Below are 16,694 nucleotides of genomic sequence, written 5' to 3' on the forward strand. Positions count from 1 at the left end.
TTCCCGAATCACCTCCAGCGAGCCCGGTCAGTCCGGTCGAGGCCCCAGTTCCGGTCCCGAACGCAGGACAACCGATCCCTGTAGTTGTCACACCTGTTAACGAGGGGGATATGCCTCCTGAGCTGGCTGCCCAGTTGGCGGCATGGTTGGGCAGGGACAACGAGGGGGCCACGGCCGAGGAGGCCAGATCGATAATGAAGCAGTTGCGGCAATCGAAAGATGCTGCGAAGGCATCTTGTCCACTTGTTTCCCCGCAGGTTCCCGTGGAACAACCAGTTTCGAGCGTTGGAACGGCAGCGACAACAGTCCCAGCTACTTGTTCGGGTAAGCAGCCGTTGCCAATGGCGGGGGAGGGATCGTTACACTCAAGGAGGGAAAAAGTGGTTCAACATATCCCGATGGATGTGAAAGAAAGGATTTGGGCAGATAAATATGTGAACATGTTTTCATTGTTGACTGATCACTATGAGATAGAGCATGTGAGAAATCAGAAGGAGTTGTTGCATCCTAGTGTATGGCGTGCAAAGATGGCGGGGTTCAGAGTAGATGAAACGATCACCAATTGGGCCAGGGCGTTTGGAATGTTCACTGCAATTATGGGGGAACGTAGGCCCGAAGTATTGTTGGAACTAGCTGTTTACCAGACACGTATTATGGAATTCTATGAATCGTACGGAGGCAATCAATGGTTTGGTTATGATAGCACATTTCGTAAGGCCAAGGAGCACGACCCATCCCTGACGTGGGATTGTTTCGACTCCATTTCCTGGCAGAAACTGGTGGGGTCGAACACGGCAAAGTCGCCTTCTTTGGGCGGGAACGGGGCTGAGCCTTCCCGCCATTCTTCGGGGGCGCCCTTTCGGGCGGGCGCAAACAGTGATCAGAACGCAAAGAGTAATGGGAACTCAGGTAGGAAAGGGGTCTGTTGGAGCTTTAACAGAGGCAAGTGCACTAGGTCACATGGGACATGCAAGTTCAGGCATGAGTGTGCAGGGTGCGGACAGTCCTCACACCCCGAGAGTTCGTGCAGAGCTAAGACTGGTGATACGGGAGGTAGAGGAGGCGCCAAACAGGTCTAAAATCGACCGAGGGGCGCCATTACCTACTCCCGTTGATATCATGGCAATGATCCCTTGGCTGAACGAATACCCTGATCATATCTCCGCCGGGGTGTTGCGAGACGGTTTCTCATATGGTTTCCGCATCCCGGCGGGGGATTTTCGGGGGGAAGCACAATGTAAGAACCAACTATCGGTTCAACAAAATACGGCGGTGGTACAGGCAAAGATCGCGAAGGAAGTGGCCCGGGGTCGGGTTGCGGGACCATATGGCATTCCGCCGTTTGCCGACTTTGTGTGTTCACCGTTGGGAGTAGTCCCCAAGAAGGACCCAGGTGAGTTTAGGTTAATCCACAACTTGTCCGCTCCTAGGGGTCTTTCGGTGAACGATGCGATTGACCCGGGAGTTTGTTCGGTGCGGTACGCATCCTTTGATGAGGCCGTCGCCATTTTGAATCGCCTGGGGCCCGGAGCGCTGATGGCTAAATCAGATATCGAGTCAGCATTCCGGTTGCTCCCGGTACACCCAGAGGATCAGCGTCTCTTAGGTTTTATGTTTCAAGGGCGCTACTTCATGGATAAATGTATGCCAATGGGTTGCTCCATATCTTGTGCGTATTTTGAGAAGTTCAGTACTTTTTTGCAATGGGCTTTCACGAGAGCCACGGGTTTTACACTGGTCATGCATTACATTGATGATTTTCTGTTTCTGGGGGCAGCCGGGGACACGGAATGTGCGCAGGCTTTGAGGGAATTCTGTAAACTCATGAAAGAATTTGGCGTGCCACTGGCACCAGGCAAGACGGTAGGGCCATCTACTACACTCGAGTTTCTGGGAATTGAGCTCGATTCTGTAGAGGGGTGCTTCCGCTTGCCCAAAGAGAAGGTAATGAAATTTAAGGCCTCGCTTGAAAGGTGCCTCGGCGAGAGAAAAGTAACTCTCCATCAGTTGCAACAAGCTGTGGGTCAGCTTAACTTTGCCCTTAGAGTGATATCGATGGCTCGCCCCTTTTCCCGCTCTATAGCACAAGCCATGGTTGGCCTCAAGGAAGGGCACCACCGCACAAGACTGTCAGCAGAGGTTCGCCAGGATATGCGCATATGGCTGGCATTTCTGGCGGATTTCAACGGTTGTGTCGTGTGGAACAAACCACCAGTTTCCTCTGAAGAGCTGGGGTTGTGGATCGACTCGGCAGGAAGTGTAGGTTTTGGCGCCATATTTGGTAATCAATGGTCGGCTCGAACCTGGCCAGTGTGGTGGCACGATGATGGGCTCACAGGTAACATTGGGTTTCAGGAGCTGTTCCCCATTCTGGTGGCCTTGAAAACATGGCCAGAGGGGTTTCGTGATCGCTCTGTGGTGTTCTGGTCTGATAATATGACTGTTGTTGAATGTATCAATAATCAGGCAGCACGCTGCAAATGGATTTTGAGGTTGCTGAAGGAAATTGTCCTGCTATGTATGCGACTAAACGTCCACTTTAGGGCAAGACACGTGCCGGGGGTACTAAACCAGGCAGCTGATGCACTCTCTCGTTCCCATATGCAGGCCTTCCGGGGTTTTCTGCCCTCAGCGGACTCGGTGGCGGCACCATTTCCCGAAGCTCTCTGGTCTCTCGGTGCCCCGGATTACAAAACCTCGTGGGAGAGAGTCTAGCACCCAGGACAAGGAAGGCATATGAAGGGGCGTTCCGTTCCTATTTGTCCTTTTTGGGTTCAGCTAGGGGGGAGCATTGGGGGCAGGAGGAGTATGTCCTGAAATTTTTGGTATCATTACATCAGGCAGGCAGATCAGTGGCTACGGCCAATAGGCACCGGGCCGCCATTTCCTTCATGGCGCGGGCTCATGGCATCCAGGACCCCACATCGTCCTTTCTCGTACAGAAGGCACTGCGTGGGTGGCAACTCCTTGAGGGTCGTAGAGTGGATGAGAGGCACCCGATAGGTTTAGAAAGATTGTCCCTGTTAATGTCCGTACTCCCTGCGACATGTTCATCTCAATCAGAGACGGTGCTGTTCCGGGCCGCTTTTGCATTGGCATTCCATGGGGCTATGCGGGTAAGCGAACTGGTAGCAAGGAACAAGCAGGATACGGGGGAGGTTTGTGTCGAGAACACATTCAAATTAAGGGGGAGACAATGGTAGTCTCAATAGCCAGGTCCAAGACCGATCAGGGAGCGATCGGGGACAGTGTGGTAGTCCAGCGGATTCCGGGATCTCCCATGTGCCCGGTAAAATGCGTTGAGGAGTATTTGGCGCAGAGGGCGGCATCATGGGGGGGAAGCTTGCTGAGGCACACCAACGCCACCCCACTGACTAGGTTTCAGTTTCAGCGGGTGTTAACAATGGCAATCGCGGCGGCGGGCTTGAACCCGAGCGATTTTGGGACCCATTCCTTCCGGATAGGAGCTGCTACAGAGGCTACAGCCAGGGGTCTGAGTGTTGAAAAGGTGAAACGGTTGGGGCGTTGGTCCTCGAACTGTTATAAAAGGTATGTGCGGTTGCACATGTTGTGAAGCTAATATCACGCACTCAAGCTTCTTGTTTTCTGTTTGGTTTACAGTTTCGCGAGCAGGCTTTGCAGGGCAGACTGTGCAGTTGACCCGACACCTGGGGACCAGCGGCCAAAGATCACCGGCTGAGGAAAGAGTGGTGTGGGTCGTTGGCCACTCATACGTGAGGCGCGCCGCAGACGTATTCAAAGCAGGTGACATGATTCACGTGGCTGGGGAATATGGGTACAGGGTGACCTTCCACGGAAGGGGCGGGCTCTGTATTGACCAGTTTCAAAGTGTCATTGAGGGACTGTTAGGGCGGACGAGGTCACCGCCATCTGTAATCATAGTGCATCTTGGGGGCAATGATTTGGTGACCATTGGTCGACGAGTGCTTCTCGAGTTAATTTTGTCCACAGTAAGTTGGTTGGTAAGAAGGGTTCCGGGGTGCACGATTGCGTGGTCACACATGATTCCTCGGAAGGTGTGGCGGGGGGCCCTCTCTGTGTCAGCTTTGAACCAGTCGGTAAAGAAGGTTAATAACAAAATGAGTAGGTTGTTTCGTACAGGTAAATTGCATTGTATTCCACATGGATGTATCCGGGGGGACCATATGTATTTGGCGGATGGGGTCCATTTGTCCCGGGAGGGAAATGTCTTACTCATAGGAGACTTCTTAGCTTGGTTAAAGAGTTTACGTAACCATGACCTTTAGTAGGAGCTTTGTGGGGGGTCCGGATAGCCGGTCAACTATCCGGCCTGTGGCGGTAAGGTCATGATCGGTGAGCAGTAATTGGAAGATCCCTAGAGGTGGAGCGCCACCCATTATGGATGGGAGCGCCTGGGGGGAGGCGGCCATTGGCCCCTCACACGGGGAGGCGGTACCCTTCTAAGGATGGGACCGCCGAAAGGGAAGGCGGTCAAGGCCCCTCCCTGGGGAGGAGGGGCTACGGGCCCCTCCTTGGAATTTCCCGGGGCCAGGACATCCGCGACGGCGGATGTGGTAAGCAGTGTGGGGTGGGAGGGGGGTCTACGCTACCTTCTAGACACCTCACACGAGTCCTCGGACGACCACCAACATGGCGTCGAGTAAATATGGGGCCCCCGTTAAGACAAGGGAAATTGGAAGTTGGCACAGAGGTACAGTCCTCTGTGCGCCCGCCCCTCACAAGTAAGGGGGGGAGTTCTGGTATTAGGGATCTGACACCGGTTACGACCTTGCCGTTGCCCCGTAATGTTAGGATGTACAATTTGAATTTTGAGAAATGCATTTACAGGATGTTTTAGAATCAGCTAGGAAAACCTTTGTATTAGAGATATGTTAAGGTTAGCCAATAAACATCGTAATGTATAAATGAAATTGTACATGATATGAAACTGTTATTTTAATGTTTTCATTTTGTTTCATATTTTAATAAATACGGCCGGGAGGGTAACTCCCTCCCGCCTTCCAAAAGCTCAAGAACTGTTTCCGTCTTCCCATTCTTGGGGATTGTGTTGGGAGGGGGTGACGGGTATCCAGGCCATATGGAAAGGGGCGACCACTCGGTCCCCCCGAACGTATGGTCGGGTGCCCCGATCCCCCGGGAAACCATTTTGGGCGGGAGGCGTGTCACGGCTGGTATGCCCGAAGCGGCGTAGCCCGGGCGCGCCTTTTCCCGCCCAAGAGGGGTTGTCCTAAACACCTACACCGTTGGCCACGCCCTGTAGGCGGTCGGAGGAGGGTCCACGCCCTCCCAAAGAAGAATAAAAGGAGCAACAATCCAAGGAAGCATCCTCTGGTTCCTGTGCTTGGAAGCTGCACCTCTTCGTTGCACGTGAGCCCGTGACGGAACAAGAGCCAATTTTGACCCACCCACCAGCCCCTGATGACAGCGATTGGTATTGCAATAAAGTCGATGAACGTGGATATTATCTCTTTTTCAGGCTGTCTCTAATAAAGTTTGGTCTGTTTTTGATGTGCAATAAAATGGTTGCTCTTTTAGCATGAACTCAGGCGAGTATCGCAGCTGTGTTGAAAGAGGTGTATTGTAGAGGGAGAAGTTTATACTTGAAATGCCTAGTATAACTGTTTATTTCATTCTCATTAGGTTAAACAATGTCGTATTTATTTTTTGGTCGGGCGGTAAGGTCATGATCGGTGAGCAGTAATTGGAAGATCCCTAGAGGTGGGGCGCCACCCATTATGGATGGGAGCGCCTGGGGGGAGGCGGCCATTGGCCCCTCACACGGGGAGGCGGTACCCTTCTAAGGATGGGACCGCCGAAAGGGAAGGCGGTCAAGGCCCCTCCCTGGAGAGGAGGGACTACGGGCCCCTCCTTGGAATTTCCCGGGGCCAGGACATCCGCGACGGCGGATGTGGTAAGCAGTGTGGGGTCTACGCTACCTTCTAGACACCTCACACGAGTCCTCGGACGACCACCAAGATGGCGTCGAGTAAATATGGGGCCCCCGTTAAGACAAGGGAAATTGGAAGTTGGCACAGAGGTACAGTCCTCTGTGCGCCCGCCCCTCACAAGTAAGGGGGGGAGTTCTGGTATTAGGGATCTGACACCGGTTACGACCATGCCGTTGGCCCGTAATGTTAGGATGTACAATTTGAATTTTGAGAAATGCATTTACAGGATGTTTTAGAATCGGCTAGGAGAACCTTTGTATTAGAGATATGTTAAGGTTAGCCAATAAACATCGTAATGTATAAATGAAATTGTACATGATATGAAACTGTTATTTTAATGTTTTCATTTTGTTTCATATTTTAATAAATACGGCCGGGAGGGTAACTCCCTCCCGCCTTCCAAAAGCTCAAGAACTGTTTCCGTCTTCCCATTCTTGGGGATTGTGTTGGGAGGGGGTGACGGGTATCCAGGCCATATGGGGGGAACATCAACCCCAACTACGACTCATTGACTTGCTACTGGCTGTAGCATTTCAACAGTTTAAAAAAAATTGGAAAGACTCTTCAAAACTATCCTATTTAGCATGGTGGTATGCAGTATGCCATAACCATCGTTCAGATACAGCCCTTGTCCACCCTATCTCTTTAGCTACGAAGAGATTACACCTCTGGTCTCCACTCATGCATTTTCTGAATACAACAGCAAAGAACACTTCTTCACCAGTTCCTTCAATGCAAGAAGTTACCAAGCCTCCCTGTCTTCCTACTGTTTGTTTTCACATAATTGTGCTCAATTTATCACTTCCTATTACACCCTTTCATTTGTATATTTTTAACATGTACTACTACTTGCAATATCTATGAACCTTTGAATGTATTCATATCATTCCTTAAGTTATATTATTACCTTGAAGATTTTTGTATATCAATAGTATTCTTAAGTATCCTTTTCTGTTTAATATGAATCGGTAAATGATTGCCTGCATAAAGTTTTGCTTTTTGCAATAACCTTAATTTCTAAATAAACCTTTACTTGAACTTTAAAAAAAAAGGTATGTCTAAGGTACAAAAAGGTCCCACATTTTAAATTATTATATAAATTATGTGGATGGTGAACATTATAGTCGAGAAACGTTGCTGCATGAAGTGGGTTTAGTCTGTAGACGTGTGGAAACACCTTTTTCTCTTTAATATAAAGATCGAGAAAGTTAATGCAGTGTGAAGCATAATCAACTGAAAATCTTAAATCATTGCTCATGAAGTTCACCGACTGATGGAATAGTTTTAATTGTTCTTCACTTAAAAAATATATAAATATTTCTTAACCATTTGACAATATTAGCACTATAGCAGCAATTATCCTCATGGACTCTGAACTTTCTAGAAAGCATGATGTTGGAACAAGATGAGGATGAGCTCTTGGTTCCAAAACTTTTTCCAAGACCCGTAATGCCTCTATTTAAGATATAATAAGACTTTCCATTTGCATAGGTACCAGAAGATCTCTAGAGTAACCAAAAGTAAAATCTTCAGTAATATTGATGATGACTCACTGACACAACAGCCATGTAAAAAATATTGATGTTAAAAATAATGAGTGAAAAATATAGACAACAAAAATATTGACTCCTATACTTAAAAAATATTGACTTAAAAATATACATGTAATGAATATATATATATATAAAATATTGATTTTTATATAAATATAAAATAAAATAATATATATTAAATATAATAAATATTAAATATGTTTTTTCTTTTTCCCCCAAAATAAAATACATTTCATATACATTTTAATAAAATATAACAAATAAACGTAATAAATAACTGACCTGGGACTGTGTGCCCCAGCTGACGGAGTGATCATGTCGCAGCGAGCAGCCTAACGTTACACGCCGTGCGCGGCGTTACACACTGTGCGGAGCCCTCCCACGAGGCCTCAGGAGGTGGCAGATGTGCTTTCCTAAGGGAGGGGCCAAGGAAGGCAGGGCAGGGGAACTGAAGATTTCTTGCTCAGCTCAGATCCCTACGTCCCATCCCGGTGAGTGAGGCACCTTGGTGAGCTGCTGTCTACACACTCTAAGTGCTGTGAGTCTTACAGGCCGTTAACAGTATCCTTGAGAAAAAGGGATGAGGGAGCGGAATGAGTTACCCCAGACCAGGGGGACATAGCTGATTATGCAGGGGGAGATATCAGGCAAATACTGACGGCCATGCAAAAATGCCTCACCACGATAGACGGGAAGATAGATTTATTGTCCTACCGGATGGATCGCATAACAGAATGGATTGACAAGCATGCTGAACGCCTTGACATGGCAGAAAGAAGGGTATCTGAAGTTTAAGATGCCCAAATGGAGACAATAAGAATCAGAAGCAAATGGGGAGGCTCCTAAGAACTCTGTAAGCCAAGGCGGAGAATTTGGAAGCGAGATCCAGGCATAACAACATACGCATAATTGGCCTGCCAGAATCAGCAGCAACTGGCAACATGGAATTATTCATGGAGCAGCTACTGGTGACACTATTCGGATGTGATACATCCTCCCCTGTATTCATTGTGGAACGTGCTCACTGCACCTTAGCCCCCAAGCCACCACGAGTTTCCCACGTCGACCTGTGATAGCACGGCTGCTGAATTACAAGGATTGAGACGCTGCATTGCGACGAGTGAGAGAGCTGCGTGAACTCAAGTATGAAGGCACCGTGCTCTCGCTCTTTCTGGACTTCACCCCAATGGTGCAAGAGGCAAGTAGACAATTTGCACCCAATAAGCGCAAACTGCATGAGCTCAACCTGGATTACAGAATGCTGTAGCAGACCAGGCTAAAGGTCACAATGGATGGCAAGCCCAAGCTCTATACCGACCCCACGCTACTGCAGAAGGCTCTCAAAGGATACAACAAGTCAGAAGCAAGAACAGGATCACCAGAAACTGACGAACAAGATAGAACACCCCATGGAGAATTGGATAACCAAGGTTGATTCTATAGCTAGTGTAATGTTTATTTCAAACGCAAGATATACTCTACAAGATACATGTACATTGGAGTCCATAATGTGGGCTAGGAACCTATTGTGAATTAGCACTGGGGGACAACAGTAGCAGCAGCGGATTGCAGGGTGACCACCAGAAGAGGGACTGAACAAGTACATTTCCGCCAGTGTTGTAAGGCTGCTTAAGTCCCGGCGGTACAGATCAAACACTGAAAATGAACAGGTCATTATACACATTAATCATTGGCTGTGTTGTAAACCCTCAGATGGAATTTATAGTGGGAGGACGGTTAGGTAACACAGGAGGAAAAATGTGTTTATATATTCTGGTAACATCCGCCCCTATATATTACTCACTTTAAGGCACAGAAGTCATTTTTTCTTTTGTTATATTGCATCTACTCAGGGTAATGTTTAGTTATGGTGTTGAGGGTTATGTGCCACCTATGCCAAGTTGGGTTTTGCATAGCGTGAGTGAGGGGAGCAATGTTTTTTTTTCAACTCTGCAGTATACATGCAATACACACATAAAGATCAAATGCACATGTTGTTGCAGATGGAGGGTTGGCTGGAAATAGTCAGATAGAGTACTAAATGAACCCAAATGAATTAACCCTCACACACCAAAAGGACCCTTGGTGTCATGCTTCATCATTGGGGTCTTCGCACCCCTCTACGGGATGCGGCGTGCTGCGACTTACGACCACGCGGGAGCACTTCAATCAATGACTATGCGTGGTGCGTGAGAGGGTTTTACTGAGTGAGTGGTGGGGTGAGTGAGAGTAAAAAGTGCCTGGCTCGTGGGGTTAAAAAATTTTATTAGGCCCCCGGGCTGGTACTATTAAAAATATGAAGTGCGAGGTGTTGATGTTGTATTTATGTACATCACCTCATGTGTGCGTCGACATGTTTCGGAGATCAACTCCTTCTTCAGGACGGGGTGCACAAATTCCCCACCTTACTCACGTTTCACTATATAAAATATGTGTAGAATTTTACAAAAAAGTGAAATAATATGTAAACAATAGGCTACAATGTACCTCCAGCGGTAATATCAGTAATTGGCTATTTGCATTACCTAAGGAAAAGAAAGAAAAAAGCGGAAGAACATCAATAATGCCCTCGGCGACATTCAAGCAGGTGCAGTCACCTAGAAAAAACATCATGTGGGTTGTGCTCACTAGGTAGTTGTGGTCTGACTACTAGTGAAGATAAACCCTGTAAAAAAGGGGGGACAAAGGCAGGACATACACACACGTAACAGAAAACACACACTTCATTGATGTGATGGTTAAAACCTTTTGTGGAAAGAAAACATTTTAAGCATACTTGTCTTCACAGAATATGGTACTTCATGAGCCTCCTAGAACGTCTGAGGTTGTCCTGCCAATCTGCAACCTAAAAGTGATCACTACAGTGAGCATGTTTCTTTTACTTACTAGGTGTCTCTTGGTCTAGCTGCGCTATCTACCATACTCACGGACTCCATGCAAGTTGATTTCGATGTATCCCCAAAAGTGGTTGACGGATATTGTGAAGGTATTTTGAATGCTCAATGAACAGCATAATGGGATATTATGCAAGCTGGCAAGTCAGATGGCTAGATGGCCCCAAGGTATATTGTCAGTGAGGCCCTTCAGATGGGTCCCCAGGCGGAACACCCAGCGCTGTTCTTTTTGGAAGAGTCCTTCATCTGACTGTAATTGCTAAATCACAGTCCACTGCAGGTCATTTACACAGTGTTGGGCATTTAGATAGTGAGTCGCCATCTTGGTTGTGCTTTTTTTGCACCTCACGTTGCTTTTATGTTCATTCATACGGGTTTTTACCGCTCTTGTCGTCATGCCTACATACTCCAGTCCACACGGGCAGGTGATCATATATACCACATTCCTGCTATTGCAGTTTGTCATTCTTCGTTGTTCCCAACTAGTTCCGTTACTGAATGTGAGCTTTTTGCTCTTTTTTGTCAGGTGGCAGCTGCTACAATTGCCACAGGGGAAGTGACCTTGTATTCCATGTTGGGATGTTATAGATTGCTTGGAATTTTGGGGGCGTGCATGGACAAGTATGTCCTTCAGTTTCCTGTCCCGTTTGTGTGCGAACATGGGTTTCTCAAAGTTTAGTGTGCCACTTGTAAGTATTCTCCAATGTCTGTTGATTATCTTTGAGACATCATTTGAATGCGTGTTGTATGTTGTGACACATATCGGTCATCTTTGTTCAGACTGTGATTGTACCCTGTCATCCAAGAGAGAGTCCCTGTTGTTGTTTCTAACCCTTTTCATGGCAGAGTCAATTATTCGGTTAGGGTATTCTCTTAGTTGGAGTTTTGCTTTTAAGTCATTTGCTGTGTTTTATACTGTGCCATGTCTGTGCAGTTGCGCCTTAGGTGCAAAAATTGGCCGTATGAAAGGTTTTCCCTTAGGTGCCTGGGATGGAAACTGTCAAACCGTAGTAAGCAGTTCCTGGCAGTTGGTTTGAAGTGGGTGGTTGTCTTGAGCATACCTCCTTCAGGTAGATGTTTAAGTCCAAAAACACCAGTGATTCATTGGACACAACATGGAATACAAGGTCACTTACCCTGTGGCAATTGTAGCAGCTGCCACCTGACAAAAAAGAGCAAAAAACTCACATTCAGTAACGGAACTAGTTGGGAACAACGAAGAATGACAAACGGCAATAGCAGGAATGTGGTATATATGATCACATGCCCGTGTGGACTGGAGTATGTAGGCATGATGACAAGGGCGATAAAAACCTGTATGAATGAACATAAAAACAACGTGAGGTGCAAAAAAAGCACAACCAAGATGGCGACTCACTATCTAAATGCCCAACACTGTGTAAATGACCTGCAGTGGACTGTGATTGAGCAATTACAGTCAGATGAAGGTCTCTTCCAAAAAGAACAGCGCTGGATGTTCCGCCTGGGGACCCATCTGAAGGGCCTCAATGACGATATACCTTGGGGCCAGCTAGCCATCTTACTTGCCAGCATGTATAATATCCCATTATGCTGTTCATTGAACATTCAAAATATCTTCACAATATCCGTCAACCACTGTTAATGATAATCCATTGTATATAAGTTCTTACCAATGCTTTACCATAGTAAGCCTTGGGCCCATCTAGCTATTTGACTTGCCAGTATGCATAATATCCTATTATGCTGTTCATTGAACTTTCAAAATATGTTTAAAATAATAGTCGACCACTGTTATTGATAATCCATTGTATATTAGTTCTTGCCAATGCATTACCATAGTAAGCGTATGGGGAGCAGAAGTGTACCAATCCGGCTTGTCACACTTGATTATGTATACACATAGTGAGTAAAACAACAAGGAAATGTATAGCTTACACTAGACACATTAAGCCATCACATTAGGCTGGCAATCTCTGCCAATAGCGCTAGCAAAATTCCTTTCCATCACATATATCAGCGCGAAGAGCAACCCGCTTTTCAACGCGCATGCGCGAGATAGAGGGCGCGTCTTTGCACATGCGCCGCCCACGTAACAACCAGGGCGTATGCGCGAGTAGTTAACTTCACCTGTAGCGTCGGAATCTCATCAGGCAGCCCCTTGCATCACCGGATAATCCTTATTTGGGCATATTGGCATTTCAGGCTCGGGTTCCGTAACAAGCAATTAAGGAAAGAATTAACACCAACCGCGTGTTACAAATAACGCGCAAAAAATGCTCGAACATCGTTCCAGCGGAGCCGCGGATGGGGATACATCGAAATCGACTCGCATGGAGTCCGTGAGTATGGTAGATAGCGCAGCTAGACCAAGAGACACCTATTAAGTAAAAGAACCATTCTCACTGTAGTTATCACTTTTAGTTTGCAGATTGGCAAGACAACCCCAGACGTTCTAGAAGGCTCATGAAGTACACTATTCTGTGAAGACAAGTATGCCTAAAATGTTTTCTTTCCACAAAAGGTTTTAACCATCACATCAATAGAGTGTGTGTTTTCTGTTACGTGTGTGTATGTCCTGTCTTTGTCCCCCCTTTTTTACAAGGTTTATCTTCACTGGTAGTCAGACTACATCTACCTAGTGAGCACAACACATATGACCTTTTTTCTAGGTGACTGCACCTGCTAGAATGTCGCCATGGGCATTATTGAGGTTCTTCCACTTTTTCTTGCTTTGCCTTAGGAAATGCAAATAACCAATTACTGATATTACTTCTGTAGGTACATTGTAGCCTATTGTGTACATATTATTTCACTTTTTTGTAAAATTCTACACATATTTTACATAGTGAACCGTGAGTAAGGTGGGGAATTTGTGCACCCCGTCCTGAAGAAGGAGTTGATCTCCGAAACATGTCGACGCACACATGAGGTGATGTACGTAAATACAACATCAACACTTCGCACTTCACATTTTTAGTAGTACCAGCCCGGGGGCCTAATAACATTTTTTAACCCCACGAGCGAGGCCCTTTTTACTCTCACTCACCCCACCACTCACTCAGTAAAACCCTCACACACACCACGCATAGTCATTGAATAAAGTGCTCCCGCGTAGTCATAGGTCGCAGCACGCCGCATCCCGCAGAGGGGTGCGAAGACCCCAATGATGAAGCATGACACCAAGAGTCCTTTTGGTGTGTGAGGGGTATTTTAAACAACACTAAGTGCTGCCTACCACAGTAAGAAACACTTTCATCCACCATAGGTAGATTTCTTTTGTTTATATATACTTACCAAGGGAGTACGAATCCACTTGTGAGACTCTCTCTCCCCCTCCTGGTATTTTCCCAAATGAATTAATACATGACCATCTCAACAAAATTTGGTTCCTGACTTGGAACGTACGTGGCCTCAACGACTTCAGCGAGCTGCGTAAAGTAGTAGCTTATCTTAAGCGACATGATGTTGATATTGCGCTGTTCAAGGGACGCATTTACCACCCAACAGTGCTATGCTCACTACCAAACGGTTGCAGGGTCAATTCACCACTGCAGGGTTTATCACACATGCTAGGGGGTTCTCACATGGGTAAATTCAAAATCAGGTATCACATTGGAAGTATTGGATATGGAACCCAATGGTAGATATATGAATTCTAGGTGTCAAGGGCAGTGAATAGACTCAAATCTAGTCAAAATCCATGGCCCAGACTATGACGATCCTTATTTTTATTATACACTATCTGCCCATATGCTGAAAGGAACCAACGTTCCACAAATCTGGGTGGGCGATATCAACTGCGTATTGGATCAATCCTTGGATCACTCTAAGGTCCCCCCAACACCCCTCAACGGCAGCTCAAGCAATAAGGGACATAGCTTCACAGTTAGATCTCCTGGACGTCTGGCGTATGAGATCCCCTGGTATAGGGGGTTTTACCCACTAATCAGCCCCACAAGACACCATAATGTTTTAATACCTAATCTCTAGATCGCTAATTCCCTGTGTAGTCAACTGCACACCATTCCCTCGCTCTTTCTCGGATCACTCCTCATTATTGCTGGATATAGATATGCCTCCAAAGAAGAGCGCATCCTTCAAATGGAGATTTCCCCCATATTCTTTATTAGGCACAGTCTTTAAAGCAGAGTTTACCTCCGCCATTGAAGACTTCTTTTGCATTGATATTGAATCGGTCAATCATTTCACCACAGTGTGGGAAACGTTCAAAGTGTTCATTAGAGGGGTAGCTATCTCCAAACAGGCAGGTGTGCTCCACTCATTAGGGAATATTTTGATGACGCTCAAGGGGCCATTGGTTAGTATGGAGCGGACCCTTCTGCAAAGTGGCGACGAAGGAATCTTAGAATGAGTGGCAGATACCGAGGTGAAGCACATGGGCAAATACGCTACTGGTAAAACGTATGATGAGAGGGAATGCCCTGGCTCTGTACTCGCTGCATTGCAATGATGCAAAAAAGAGTCTAGTTTGGTAGTGGAACTACGGGATGAAGTGGGTGGTCTGTTACGAAGTCCCTTGGAGATGGTTGACAGATTTCGTAGATACTACACAGAGCTATACAGCTCCAAAGTAGTGATAGACCATTCTGCTATACCAGAATATCTAAAACATATACAACTGCCATGGCTTACCAATGACTACAGAGAGCACTTAATGGGCCCCCTGGACCCCAACGAAATCCACATTGCAATTAATGCTATGTGTGATGGTAGTATGCCAGGGCAAGATGAGCTCAGAGTGATCTTTTATTAAGCATTTCAATAACTCCTCATATCACATTTGGCTACACTATTTGAAGAAATAGTGAAGGGGGGTGATTCTGCCCTCAATGCGGGAGGCATTGATAGTTACCCTGCTGAAACCAGGTAAATCCCCAAAAGAGTGCTCATCCTATAGGCCACTGTCACGCTTAAATGTGGATTCAAAAATATTTGCTAACATTTTTGCAAACAGATTGGCTCCTGTGGTCTCTCTCCTCATTGGGCCAGAGCAAGCAGGCTTTGTTTGGGGCGCACTTTAACATATAACTTGAGAACTGTATTTGGGGCTATTCAGCATACAAAACCATAAGTCAAAACCGCTGCCGTTTTCCTAGATGCAGGGGAGGCTTTTGATTCAGTTGAATGGGCTTTTATGAAGGTGGTGTTGCGCAGGGTTGGGGTGGGGGAGGTCTTCCTAAAATTGGTGATGATCTTATATAACATGCCATTAGCCAGGGTGACAGTTGGTGATACAGTCACTTCTCCCATTGCGATTTCTAGAGGTACACAGCAGGGCTGCCCACTTTCTCTGCTAATATACGCTTTTACGCTATAGTTGCAGAACCATTAGCATGTGCGCTTAGAGAGTATCATGGACATAGAGGAGTTTGTTTTCCTAATTACAATCTCATTTTATCTGCATATGCAGACGATATACTTTTATACATTCAGAAACCAAGAACCAATCGAACACCTGCACTTAACAAAGTGATACATTTTGGCGCTACATCAGGCTTCAGAATTAACTGTCCTCTTATTACGGCCATGACAACAATAGACTTGGACTTCTCGTTGCAGTGGTCCTCTGATCCTGTTCGCTACTTAGGCATACAAGTTCACATAGACTCGGAGCTGGTGCTCAACGAGAATTAAGGGAAAGGAATCTCTAGACTTGAGGATGATATCAATTGGTCGGATCATCTCCCATTATCACTATCAGGTCGTATTTCCCTGATGAAATTGATTGTCCTCCCTAGATTTCTATTCCTGTTTCAAAGCAATCCAATAATACTCCTGAAGCATTTGTTCAAAGCTCTCCATTCACTATTAATAAAGCTAGCATTGGCTGGGCACCAGCCTAGAGTTCAATGGGACATACTCCCATTGCCCTATTCCATGGGCGGCCTCAACGGACCAGATTTAGAACTATATCATAGATCAGCACAGTGCTCCCAGGCACATTATTGGATACATTACCCACTGAATCTGACACATTTACATATCAAAAAGGTGGCAGCTGACCCTTTCACTCTCTCACAAAGGCTGTTACAGGTCACTTCCAGGTGTCCCGATATTCTGGACTCTATGAACTCTACTGTCCTTGCTTGGCAGGATTTTTTAAATAGACAAGCAGGAGTTCTTTTGTATTCTCCCCTGACTCCTCTTGAATGGTGTCACTGGCTGACAGTTAGTAAAGAAAAAGAAGCAATAAAAGCTCAAGCGTCTCTTAACATTGATAAGATGGGAGATTTATTTGCAGATCGAGGGGCCCACGGAAGGTCCGACATTGAACTTGAAGAGCATGATTTTAC

Source organism: Lissotriton vulgaris, chromosome 5 (genome assembly GCF_964263255.1).
Source record: "Lissotriton vulgaris chromosome 5, aLisVul1.2, whole genome shotgun sequence".
NCBI classification, from domain to species: Eukaryota; Metazoa; Chordata; class Amphibia; order Caudata; family Salamandridae; genus Lissotriton; species Lissotriton vulgaris.